Raw genomic sequence first — 14,123 nt, forward strand, 5'->3', positions numbered from 1 at the left:
AGCATGGTGATGGCATCTCCTCTTGGCCAGGGCCTCAGGTGAAAGCTTCATGGTGAAAGCTTCATGGTGAAAGGGGAACCAGCACATCATATGGAAAGAGCAGGAGCGAGAGGTCAGGAGCAGGTGTCACTCACTGTTGAAGAACCAGATCTTGTGTGAACTCAGAGCTAGAAATCACTAATCACTGCGGGGATGACACTAAGTTATTCACGAGGATCCACCTCCATGATCTAGACACCTCCCACCAGGCCTCACTTCCAACACTGGAGATTACATTTCAACATGAGATTTGGAGGGAACAAACATCCAAACCATATTAGTTGGGGTCTCCTTTTGTTGCCCAGGCTAGTCTTGAACTTGTGGCTTCAAGTGATCCTCCCACCTTGGCCTCCCAAAGTGCTAGGATTAGGCATAAGCTTACCATACTTGGCCCAAAACTTTTTTTTTTTTTTTTTGAGATGGAGTTTCGCTCTTGTTGCCCAAGCTGGAGTGCAATGGCGCAATCTCAGCTCACTGCAACCTCCATCTCCCAGGTTCAAGCCATTCTCCTGCCTCAGCCTCCCAAGTAGCTGGGATTACAGGCATGTACCACCACCAAAAATATTTTTTAAAGAAGAAAATTGTTTCTACCCTGTAAAAAATATGGATCTCTTTGTTCCCCTGTGTGTCCTACTCTTAATTTTTGTTTGAAAGGTTTTTTATTGGTAATCAAAGAGCCTCACTAGCTAGAGATAATTGGTAATTCTAGGAGCTGTAGCAAGAAGAGATGGGGTCCATCAGAATAAGGAAGAACTGGACTTACCGGGAAAGTATGGAGAGAAATATCTTTTAAATTTTTATAAGGAAAACAGAAGCATTTCAGTGTTCATAAGTGATTTGAATTGGTCCTCTGCTTGTTTTATCCTCTTATTTGGGCAAGTATCAGCTGCCAGCATTGTCATTTGTGCCTTTAGATCAACTAGCAGATCAGCAATCCCCCAAAAGAGGAAAAGCTGTGTCTTAGTGTGTAGAAACAAATCCTTAATTCAATCATCATTTTTTGGATAGTGACATAGATATATTTGTGTGGTGTTGGCTACTGGCATGTTGTTTTTAAGCCAATAGTTAAGTGATGCTCCTTTAAACAGAATATGAATTCCTTTGCAAGTATTTGAAAAAGACTAGATGCCCTTTATAGAAACAGCATTTTATTCCTCCAGAGGAAAGTCAGTTCACAAAATTATTAAGCCTAGTGATTAATTATTTTTTAGCCCTTCACTGTCTTTGGTACTCCTCTTGATTTTTAAAATGGTTGATGACAGATACTCCACAGAATCCTTCGAATTCTACTGATTTGATTATTACTTGCCATCTTTACTCCATACAGAAGGAATATGTGGATTAAACACAAAGGCAGCTCCAGAATTACTTTATTCACTGAAGCAGAACATCATTATTACTTCAAGAAAAGCAAACTGAAAAAATAAAACTTTAAAAGTACAAAGTTATTTATAGATTGTGTGTAACATTGGACATTTAGTAATGCAGCTTAATGGGTTTAGTGCAGTGACTTTCCACTCATTTCATGATTTGATTGGAACATTAAAAAACTTTAACTAACCTTGACAGTCTTTGACAGCTGGCACTTACTAAAGAGCTTATTACATTTTTCCTTCAGGATTGATACTCTGGCTAGCTAATTGATCAGCGTACTTAATCATTTCGGAAACTAATTTGCTAATTTGTCTTCCATGTGATGGCCCAAATAAAGGAGAAGAATGCAGCCTGTGAAATCTGCCTCTGTGTTCACAGATTTCCTTCTTCTAGTTGCCAACCGTTGCATGGGACTGACTGTATGATTGTAAATTTCAAAAGGCCACTGCTTATCTTGCTTTCTGTATTAATTCAGGAAACAATCCAAATTTAAATGGTGCCCTTTAAGAAGAATCTTATAATAGGATAATGTGCTTTCTGTTATAAATCTATTAACAACTGAATTCCAAAGCCATGTATTTTCTAGGTCTGGAGAATGTACCAGAAGGGTCTTAGAATACTGTTCAAATCATATGGAAATAAAACCAGAAATTGCAGAACACCTACCTTTTTCTTTAGATCAATACTTGCCCTTATTTTGCTCTAATTCAGGAGACGATAATAAAGGAAGGAATTTCATTTAAACTATCAAATAAACGTAAATGTGTTATTCTGCCTAATTAACATTTATAAATTTGTAAGATCTATGCACTTTCCAAGTCCATTTCTTTTTTTTTTTGAGACAGAGTTTTGCTCTTTTTGCCCAGGCTGGAGTGCAATGGCAGGATCTTGGCTCCCTGCAACCTCCGCCTCCCGCGTTCAAGCAATTCTCCTACCTCAGCCTCCCAAGTAGCTGGGATTACTGGCATGTGCTACCACGGCCAGCTAACTTTTTGTATTTTTAGTAGAGATGGGGTTTCACCATATTGGTCAGCTGGTCTTGAACTCCAGACCTCAGGTGATTCACCCGCCTCGGCCTCCCAAAGTGCTGAGATTACAGGCATAAGCCACCGCGCCCGGCCCCAAGTATGTTTCTTAACTTTTTAAGGTAACACAATACAGAGCACTTTTTATAATTTGAGTAAAATAAAAGACTAAATATATTGCTGAAACTAAAAATATACAAATTTGCAGAATTCGTCTGAGTTGAATATGAAAAATGGCAAACTGATGACTTGTCAAAGCTGTCTCTACAAAGGCAAAGTCAAAGTTTGCATTGAAAAATGACTTTGTAGCTGGGCACAGTGGCTCACGCTTGTAATCCCAGCACTTTGGGAGGCCAAGGCAGGCAGATCGCCTGAGGTCAAGAGTTCGTGACCAGCCTGACCAACAAGGAGAAATCCCATCTCTGCTAAAAATACAAAATTAGCCAGGCGTGGTGGTGTATGCCTGTAATCCCAGCTACTCGGGAGCCTGAGGCAGGAGAATCACTTGAACCTGGGAGGTGGAGGTTGCAGTGAGCCGGATTGCTCCATTGCACTCCAGCCTGGGAAACAAGAGCGAAACTCCATCTCAAAAAAAAAAAAAGAAAGAAAGAAAAAGAAAAATGACTTTGTATGCAGGTGTGTGTCTTATAGAAGCCTTGTCTTACGCAGGCATTCTACCCTATATTAGTGACTAATGAGTGTGAGTAAATGGCTTGTTTCTACAAAGGATTCTAGGTGCTTACATCATTCATCTTGTCTGGCATGAAGGAGTCTTTAGCCCCAGGGAACGGGTAAGATAGCATCCTGATGATTAACTTTCTTTAAACTTGGTTTTATCAGTAACGTCATTGTTACTGACGTTACTCACCTACAGGTGAGGAGTAGATTACATATGCAACAGATCTTTCTTTTTTAGACAATTCATGGCAGCCAGGAGAGAAATAAAACTGTATCTTTATTAAATATGTAAATTATTCCTCCACTCATACTGGCTTAGCTCCTCTTCCTCTTCCTTTTAATGAGAGCAGTTTAAATTAGAGCTGCTTGGCGTATGGCAGCCAGGCCTGGGATGAGTGTTTTGTCTCGGGGGATGGAGAGGGATCATTAAAAGTTATCTATGTATTTTTTATCTTTGACCCTACTGTCTTAAGATAATCTTAAAAAGAGAGAGTTGACTGTAAATATTGTTTAGCCCCACCCCATCCTTGCAAAAGAAATCAAAAAATAAAACACAGATCCCAAATAAGTATTTTTAAGAGACTTGGACAAACATATGCTTTCTGCTCCTATGCTCCCTCTTTTGGCAAACTGGAAGTACTTTCTTGGCAAACATCGATATTTTCACAATTTCCTTTCTAGAATTGCTGAGAGGCTTGAGTCACCAAACTTGGTTTACTGCTATGGAAATTCACTATTCCGAGCACAGGAAGAAATTAAAGATTTTTGTTTTTCGGTGAAAGTATGTGTTTCCACCTCAGTTCAGAGTGTAACAGCAGGTTCCTGGCTTGGCTGCTTAATGCTGCATGCGATATCCTGGTAAACAGTCATAGAATTTTGGAGCTTGAAAGGAACCTCAGAATGATTCATATAATCATTTATTAGATCAGGAGCTTTGAGGGATCTCTTCCAACCTCTCTCCAGTGTGGAAATCAGTTCTGTAGCGCATGTAGCAAATCACTTTCCAGCCATAGTAGTGTACCCGCAATGCGGCTCACTCCTCATGAGGGAGGCTGTTTCATTGTTAGAGCACAACCTAATTAAGTTATTGGTTCTGAAACTGAAGCAGACTTACAAAGGACTTTTTATGAACATCAGTTATGCAAAGCAAGATTTAACAAATTTTATTCCCTGAAGCTCTAATCACCACCATGATCATGAGTGATTCAAGCAAATAACCTGGTACTGAGCACTCCATTTTGTACCAGGCACTGTCCTAAATGCTTTATATGTGTAGAACTAACATAACTCTCACAATAACCTTATGAGGCAGCTGCAATTATCCCCATTTTATAGATAAGGGAACTGAAGCACAGAGAGACTTTCACAATATTATACAACTAATGATTGTGGCAGAGCCAGGATCCAAAACCTGTGCTCTTAAGTAGTTATATTGCAGTGTGACCCATGTATATACCTATTGTATATAAGCAAACAGATTGATGTCTGTTTATGAGTTATGGTATGAAATAATTTTTAGTGCTTATTATAAAATTATAGTACCTTTTTTAAAAAAATGTGTTTGCTTACTATACCTAAAGAATAAACTTTACTAAATGGTTAAAAGTAACCTCAACCAACCAGATGAGGGAATTATACTGAAAATAAATGTTCAGTAAATGAATGAAAGAAATGAGTAGTAGTTTTAAATACAGAGCAAACTGAAACTTTATAGGGTTATCATTTAAATCTATCTGTGTGTTAAAATCATGCATGTCTCCAATTGCTGGACATTTAGATCAACTCCAGTTTTTCACTTTATGAACAATGCTGGAATGAAACTTAAAGATTGAAATACAGCTGGGTGGCCAGGCACGGTGGCTCACGCTTGTAATCTCAGCACTTTGGGAGGCTGAGGTGGGCGGATCATGAGGTCAGAAGTTCCAGACCAGCCTGGCCAACCCAGTGAAACCCCATCTCTACCAAAAACACAAAAATTAGCTGGGCGTGGTGGCAGGTGCCTATAATCCCAGCTACTTGGGAGGCTAAGGCAGGAGAATCTTGAACCCAGGAGGCCTCCGCCTGGGTTGCAGTAAGTCGAGGTCGCACCACTGCACTCCAGCCTGGGCGACAGAGCTAGACTCTGTCTGGAGAAAAAAAAAGAAAGAAAGAAAGAAAGAAATACAGCTGGGTGTGGTGCTCATGCCTTATCCTAGCACTTCGGGAGGCTACGGCAAGAGGATCGCTTGAGCCCAGGAATTTGAGGCCAGCCTGGCCAACATGGTGAAACCCTGTCTCTACTAAAAATACAAAAAATTAGCCAAGTGTGGTGGTGCATGCCTGTAGTCCCAGCTACTTGGGAGGCTGAGGCAGGAGAACCTCTTGAACCCTGGAGGCAGAAGTTGCAGTGAACCAAGATTGTGCCACTGCACTCCAGTCTGGGTGGGCGACACAGCGAGATTCTGTCTCAAAAAATAAAAATTAAAAAAATTAAAAAAGATTAAAATACAATAAGGTAATTAAGCAAAACTACAAAATTTATCAAATTTGGTTAAATCCAGAATCTGTTGAACAGTTTTATAGATATTTCTTGTCTTTTTCTGTGAAAATACCAACAGGCAATTTCCTTCTTAACCAAAGAAATTAACAAGATAATACTTGATTAATAGGAGAATGAAATTAAAAGTCCACTCATTTATTTTGATGCAAATATTTGTTATCTTGTGTGCCTGACACTATGCTAAGTGCTAAAATAGAAATTGAACGTGACCTAGTTTTTGCTCTCAAAGACCTCACAGTTTAGAAGACTCAAATATTATGCAGCAAAATAAGTGCTGTGTGTACAAAGAACAGGGAGCTCAGAGGAAGCAGCAATTAGTACTGATGGGGGATTGTGGAAAGAGTAACAGAGGAGATGGAACTTGAGCTGATTTGTAAGGATGAGTTAAGATGTTGATAGGCATGGGAAAAGTGAAGACATAAAGGCATTTAAGGATACAGCATGTGAAGGAAAGGACAAGAAGTCTAGTATGGCTCGGTAAGTTACACAGGTGCATGGGGGATGGGGAAAGAATTCATATTATGTATCAAGCTCTTGAGTTCTGTAATGTGCTGGACACTCAGCTAGACTGAATGAAAAGGTGCAGTAAAAATATAAGTGTGGCCCCTGTTGTTAACACGACTATATATTAAACAACAGTAAACACATCAAGAAGTAATAACCAAGTACTAAATTTTGTAGAGCAATAGAAATTCAATCAAATTGGAGCTATAGGGAAGACCAGAAGGTCAAAGAAGAGTAGAGTCAAGGAGGCTTTATCAAAGAGGTAGGAACTGATCTGGGCCTGGAAGGATGGGTAAGATGTGGACAGATGAATGGGAGAACATGGCAGAACAGCAGGAGTGAAACCAGCAAGTATTCATCACCCACCACTCCCTTATCCAGCTCTATAGCAAGTATATTGAGCAAGAAAAGCATGGCTGTCACTTTTAAGCAGCTTAAAGTCCAGTTATCAAGATAAGCGATGTAACCAACAAATCAGTGCTGGATTAGCCAGTAGGCAAACATGCACTACAGATTTTCTGAAAGTATATGATATTTCAAAAATCAAAGAACTTTCCATTAGAAAAAGCTGGGCACGGTGGCTCACACCTGCAATCTCAGCACTTTGGGAGGCCAAGGCCGGGCAGATCACTTGAGGTCAGGGCTTTGAGACCAAACTGGCCAACATGGCAAAACCCCTGTCTCTACTAAAAATACAAAAATTACCCAGAGTAGTGACGCGCGCCTGTAATTCTAGCTACTCGGGAGGCTGAGACACGAGAATCGCTTGAACCCAGAAGGCGGAGGTTGCAGTGAGCCGAGATCGCACCACTACACTTCAGCTTGGGTGATGGAGTGAGACTCTGTCTCAAAAAAAAAAAAAAAAGGAAAAGAGAAAGAGAGAGAGAAAAAAAGGAAGGAGGGAAGGAAGGAAGGAAGAGGGAAAGAAAGAAAGAGAGAAAGAGCAGAACTCTGTTAGACTTCCTTATATTCGTATTATGGTTTAGTCTTTGTTTCTTCTCATTGCATATAGTGGGGAGGGGAACTATAATTTTTTGGAAGTTAGAGTCTCTAAAAATTTTAGTTCAGCTTCCTGGAATGGGATAAAAACCACATAGATAGTAGAGTTAATAATCCCCACAGAACTCAAAGTGGGAGAAAATACAGGCTGGAGCAATCTGGTCAGCCTAGAGGAGAAAACATTCAAGTTAAACCTCTTACGGAAGCTTGAGTAGAAATTGGCTCCAAGAGGGAGCAAGAGCTCCGTGGAGAAAAGGAAGCCCCAAAGGGAATGCCCTGAGGTATGAGCTAGACCCGGCCAGAGGGAACAGAGAAGATGAAGCTGGAAAGGGAGTGAGAGATTGAAGCTGAAGGTTTCTAGTTGGTGGGATTATCAGCCATGGTCTGTTGGTAATAACAACAGGAGTTCTTCTTAATATCCTTTTGGACTGTTGATGAAATGAGATTCACTGCATTGTAGGGAATGACAAATTATCATCTTCCACGGAAGACTGCCATCATGGACTAAGTTTGGTTTATTTTTTGTGACAGAGAAGAGCAATACAGGTGGTAAGCCAGTTAATTTGTTTCATTGTGTTTTGGGGGTTATTTTTTACACTAATTGAAAGATTCGGCATTTTATTTTATTTTATTTTATTTTATTTATTTATTTATTTTTTAGAGAGAGATGGGGTCTCACTATGTTGGCCAGGTTGGTCTTGAACTCCTGGCCTCAACTGATCCTTCCACCTCAGCCTCCCAAAGTGCTGGGATTATAGGCATGAGCCACCACACCCAGCCTCATTTTATTATTTGATTCAGTTTACAACTCTATATCATCTATGCCATCACTTCTTTGTTACATTTAACATTTTCAGATTTGTGAAAAAGATTTGATAATTCCAAGGAATTAAGCTGAGAAACAGAATATTTAGAAGTTATATTTTTATTGGGAGACACTTTTATAAGTTTATGTGATTTCCCATATTTTAAAAAATGTGAGAAAAAGTCAAAGCTGGTTTTTCACTGTGCTTGATTTTTTTTTTTTCTGAAGAGGAAAAAGAACTTTTTACAGAATAATTGCCAAGTCGGCAAGGAGAGCCTCAGCCCTTGAAGAGACCCACTTGCTAGTGACTTGGCAGTGTCAAACAAATGTTCAACTTTTATTCTGACACTTCTTGAAGAATTTGATTGAAACTATATATGTCCAGATAACACTCAGCAAAGTGCCCTTCTTGCATTTGTTTCAAGATATATTTGGAAACAAAGAGATGACCTTGGAATCAGCTGCTTTTCCAATTTAGGACTTCTCTCTAGGTCTACTGAATAATAATATTCCCCGACATTGAAAATTCAACAAATGGAAAAACATTTTAGTTACTATATGCCATAAGTCCTATGATAGAGGACTTTTTCTCCCAGCAATATGTTCTGCTTCTAAAAGAAATGATATATTTAGCCCACAAACTCTATATTAGCTTTCTAACCATCTACTTCGACATACATTTAGGAACACATTTGCTTTTCATCAGAGTGCCTTTTTGTAATCTAAATTGAGCTATCCTTGCTTCTTAAAATATTTTAGCATCTAAGAAATAAAAAAACAACCCGCAGTTAACTCTTCACCTTTGCTTTCTGGCATTCATATTTTCATTTGAAGCCGGGGTTCATTGCAGCTTGATGTAAGATCTAAAAGAAGACTTTGGAGGCCCTGACATCCCCTTCTAAGGCTATTGCCACCTGTCCAGATGACAATAGAAGTCCTGCTGGTCCAACCTCAAGCCTGAATGCCAAGGTTAGCTTCCAATTGTGTCTACATTTAGCCCATGGAGATGGATGTTTTAACTATCATTAAAGTGACATCCTTTCAGTTACCATTTTGCATATTTTGGAGGTTTCAGCAGTTCCATTTTTAATTTGTTGTCATGGTCACAGGATAAGACGTAGGTAACCTTCCTGATAAGGTGGTTTTACTTTTAAGCAATTAAATAAGAATTTTAGTCTGATCATTGTCCTACATGGCATATTACCAGGGATAGCCACATTTTCTATTTTCATATGGTTTCCTAATATGTTATAAGCAATTAGAGCATTTATAGAGATTAATATGTTGTTAGCTGTAGTCTCCAGCATGTGCAATACATTAATTCCCAATAAAATGCTGCATTACAGGCCGGGCGCGGTGGCTCACGCCTATAATCCCAGCAATTTGGGAGGCCAAGGCGGGCGGATCACGAGGTCAGGAGATCGAGACCATCCTGGCTAACACGGTGAAACCCCGTCTCTACTAAAAATACAAAAAAAAAAAAAAATTAGCCAGGCGTGGTGGCAGGCACCTGTAGTCCCAGCTACTTGGGAGGCTGAGGCAGGAGAATGGTGTGAACCTGGGAGGTGGAGCTTGCAGTAAGACGAGATCGCACCACTGCATTCCAGCCTGGGCTACAGAGCGAGACTCTGTCTCAAAAAAAAAAAAAAAAAAAAATCCTGCATTACACATAGGCACATGCAAACACACACGTGGAAATAGATACACCATATTATAACACTTTATTAAAGGATAGCTTGTTCTCAAGGATTCCTTCTTGCTTGATTTGGAATCAAGTATTAATCATGTGTTAGCCACAAGGTGAGTGATTTTGAAAAGATAGTCGAGAGATTTTTAAACTATTTCCACAAAGTAAATAAAAAATAAAAAATAAACTATTACCACTTAAGATACTATTAAAGACGACCCATCTCATAAGATGACAGACTGATCTTAAATTTTGGTTATACATTATTGCACCAGCATTACTTTGCAGTCTCCTAACTCAAAAACTAGTGACTTTTAGTTTTAATCTAACATTTACTCCTTTATAAAAACAGATTTTGCATGGGAGTGGCTATCCTGTGTACATTTCCATCATTGTAGTGAAGTTGAACTAGAGCAACTGCTAAAGTCACCACACTGCCCTAATTAAGTAAATAAGATCATGTACTACTCAAGCTAATTGATTTTACGGAATACACAGGAAAAGTAAAGTTTGCTTTTCCTGGTGTCAGAGATGCCTCCAGCTACACAACTTTTGAACTGTGCTTTTTAAAGGCTTGAAAAAACAAAATAAGATGATCTACAGAATGTTCCTAAGATCTGTAGTGCTCAAGGACAATTTTAATGAGGAAAATGTCTCAGAGAAAAGGTAATTTTATTTCAAGTAATAGATTAAATCTGAGTTTTGCTGAATGTTTTCATAGAACACTGTGTGTTTTCAAGAGTAAGTTTCCTCATCCTTCTTCTAAAAACATAGACAAAAGTTTGAGCCAAAAGGTCAGAATATTCCTGCATGGTTTGTGGTTATTAAGTTTGTCAGTATGTTTCAGGAGTCTTTTTCTCTCTATCCATCTCTCCTTATATTTTCAGATACACTTAACCAAATCAGCATTATTGATGTTCAGTGAGTATTCATTGCTTGAGAGTAAGAACCCCTCTGTCAGCCTTCCTAAGACAGGAGAGGTTTCTGGAAATTACAGAATAACGTGGTTCTTTAAACTCTTTTTATGTGCCTTCCATAGATGGAATTCATATCCAGCTGTCTGCACACTTATATGGAATCTGATTTATCCAAATACTGTATTTGCAGTCCCATCAAATCAAAGGTTTCTTTTTCTTATTGTGCCCAAATATCTACCTTGATATTTTAGTTACAAAATCCAGATGTGTTTATTTAAGGATGCAGATCTAATATGCTTTTAGTTAAAACTCATTTAAAAATCTTTCTTTAGCCAGGCATGGTGGCGTCATGCCTGTAGTCCCAGCTACCCAGGAGGGTGAAGCAGGAGGATCTCTTGAGCCGGGGAGTTGTTCAAGGCTGCAGTGAGCTATGATTGCACCACTGCCCTCCAGCCTGGGCAACAGAGCGAGACCCTGACTCTAAAAAAAGAAAAAAAATCTTTCTTTGTTTTCTGTCTCTGACCTTCTCCATCTTTTTTTGTTCGTATATATTTTTCCTCCCTGTTTATGAGTGTTATACTGTTCAAATGTTTTCTGATTCTCTCTCACACAAATTTTCTTGTCAGTGGTAGGTTCACTTTTGAAGCATCTTTCAAAATTATATTTTCATTTTAAAAAATATATGCCGTAGGTATGATTGCGTAACTCTGAAGATACCAAAAACCACTGAATGTGTAAATACACAAAAGTCTTCTTTAAATTGGTGAATTGTATGATGTATGAATTATGTCCCAATAAAACTGTTAAAAATTAAAATGCATGCTCAATGTAACAAAATTCAAATAATAGCAAAGAATATTAGATTAAAAAATAAAAAGCCCTCACCTGCCCCAGTCTTCTCACTCCTCAGAGGTATTTCCACAATTCGGTTTTTAAATACTCTTCCAGATGCTGTAATTATATGCACAAGCACATAAATGCATTTACATCCTTTTAAAATTTTATAACAGGGCCGGGGCATGGTGGCTCATGCCTGTAATCCCAGCACTTTGGGAGGCCGAGGCAGGCAGATCACTTGAGGTCAAGAGTTCAAGACCAGCCTGGCCAACATGATGAAACCCCATCTCTACTAAAAATACAAAAATTACCTAGGTGTGGTGGTGTGTGCCTGTAATCCCAGCTGTTTTACTCGGGAGGCTGAGGCAGGAGAATCTCTTGCACCCAGGAGGCAGAGGTTGCAGTGAGCCGAGATTGCGCCACTGCACTCCAGTCTGGGCAACAGAGCGAGACTGTGTCTCAAAAAAAAAAAAAAGTTATATTCACTGTTCTACAAATGGATTTTTGAATTAAACCATAAATTCTAATCATAGGTATAGAGTTGTCTTAATAGTTGCAAATATTCTCCTATATGGATATAGCACAATTAATAATTTCCTTATTGAATGTCCTTCTACATATATCTTTGCACCCTTATACAAATATATCTCTAAGAAAAATATTAGAATTGTTGGGTTCAGAAGTATGTGCATTTAAAATTTTAATAGATACTGCCAAATTGCCCTCCAAAAATCTGGTGCCAATTTGTACACCCATCAGCTGGATATGAGCATGCCTAATTTGCTGTCCCCTTGCCTATACTAGGTATACTAGCTTTATAATAGTCTTGCCAATATGATAGATACAAAGAATCATTTTGATTTGTATTTTAAAAATTATGAGTGTGGTTGAGTTTTTTATGGCCCAGTTTTAATTTCTTATGTAACATTTTTCTGTAATTGAAAAAGAAATCCGTATAATTATTGTAGAAATTTTGAATGATACAGGAGATAATTGAGATCACCCAGAGATTATTACCATTTACAATTTTCCTTTAGGCTTCTTTCTATGAAATTCATCTTGTGGTTATTTTTAACAAAAAATGAAGGTTGGTAAAGGAGCTTTTTAAAAAATATGGAATTTATCAAATGAAGTTATAATTTAGCTACTTGGAGTACTACTTTGAGCTCTTTTAATCAAGGTGCTATATAAATATTCAGTGGACTGAGCTCCCCTCTGCCAGGCTTTTGGGATCAGCTAGTGGAAAAATCATTAACATTCTTTCCTTGACACTGTCCTGTCACTACCAAGTCTCCAACTGAATGAGATTTCCTCGGAGCCAATAGGTCTGTTAGTGGCGGAGATGCAGCTCTATGATCCCTTAATGGCAGGGAAGATAGAGGAATCTTTACCTTTAAAATCTACACCTTTAAAAAGGAGCGTACACATTTCCTTAAATATATGTGTGTGTGTTTACATACACATATATGTTTATGGTTGTGTGTATATAATAATTACACATACATAATATGTAAACAGGAGATGAGGTCAGTGAGCCAGGACAAGAACATAAAGAAGGTATGGTGAACCCTGGGGGACAGTAAATGATTAGCATGTAGGGTCAGCGATTCAAAGACACATGCCCTGGATGCTTCCGTGTCTGTTTCTCCTTTTGGACTGTAAGAGCATGGAATGCAGGATTGGTTTCTGTTGACAGTTGTATTCCCTGCGCCTCCTTAGGCAGATAGGCAGGATTGATGAATAAATATTAGTTAAATGAAGAATGAATGAAAGGGAAAGAGTATGTCTGGAGCAAATCACTTAATTGCTCTGAACCTCGATTTCTTTCCCTACAACTTCCAAGAATTATTGAGAGGATCAAATCAGGTAAGGTATGAAAATGGTAGATGGGACTGGGAACCCTCTCCAAGGAGATTGTCTCCTCATTCTTTTCACAGAGCTCAATATGGTTCCCATTCAGGCCCCAGTCAAGCAGGTCCTAGTATATAGCAACTGCCCAAGCATTCAATTTTTTTGACTAAACAGAGAATAAAGTAAATGTAATATCACTTTATAATTACAAATAACCATCCCCAGCGTCTCCAGTATACCCTACATGGAAACACACTTGTGTCCTCTTATACAGAAAGAAGCAGCCAGTGATATTGTCACAAAATTTACTAGAGAACAATTTAAGGGATCCTGATTATAGTGAGAAAACTTGATATAGTATGTCCTGGGGACTTTGACATCTTAGTCATGGCTGCTTTCTCAGTAGTTCTAAGTACATAAATTTAATAATAGAGCACCCACAAGGCTTAGGATAAAGTTCATAGCAAATGGATGCTATTGTGACTTTAAGACACTTAGAAATGCATCTGTGTGATTATTGTTTAAAGGCGGAGATGCTAACTTGGGAAATCACATGATGCACGTATGGAATAGTAGCTATTCTGGGAGCTGGCCTTTTGCATGTGATTGTAATGAACATCTGTCCTTTTTAGCATATCTTCTATCAAATTGTCAAAGACAAGCAGTAAGTTACATTTTGAAGTTGTGATGAAATTTTCAAAAGCTATGCAACATTTTCTGTATTACTCAAGATAGATTCTATAACCTTTTTAAGTTTGTTGAAAGAGGAAGCAAGTGTATTATAAAATCAGTTAAAATAAGAATGAATTTAGAATATAAAATAGCTTTGGCTCATAGACCTTAGAGAAGATTTAAGTTTTTATTAAAA

The sequence above is a fragment of the Gorilla gorilla genome, chromosome 10 (assembly GCF_029281585.2).
Source record: "Gorilla gorilla gorilla isolate KB3781 chromosome 10, NHGRI_mGorGor1-v2.1_pri, whole genome shotgun sequence".
Classification (NCBI taxonomy): domain Eukaryota; kingdom Metazoa; phylum Chordata; class Mammalia; order Primates; family Hominidae; genus Gorilla; species Gorilla gorilla.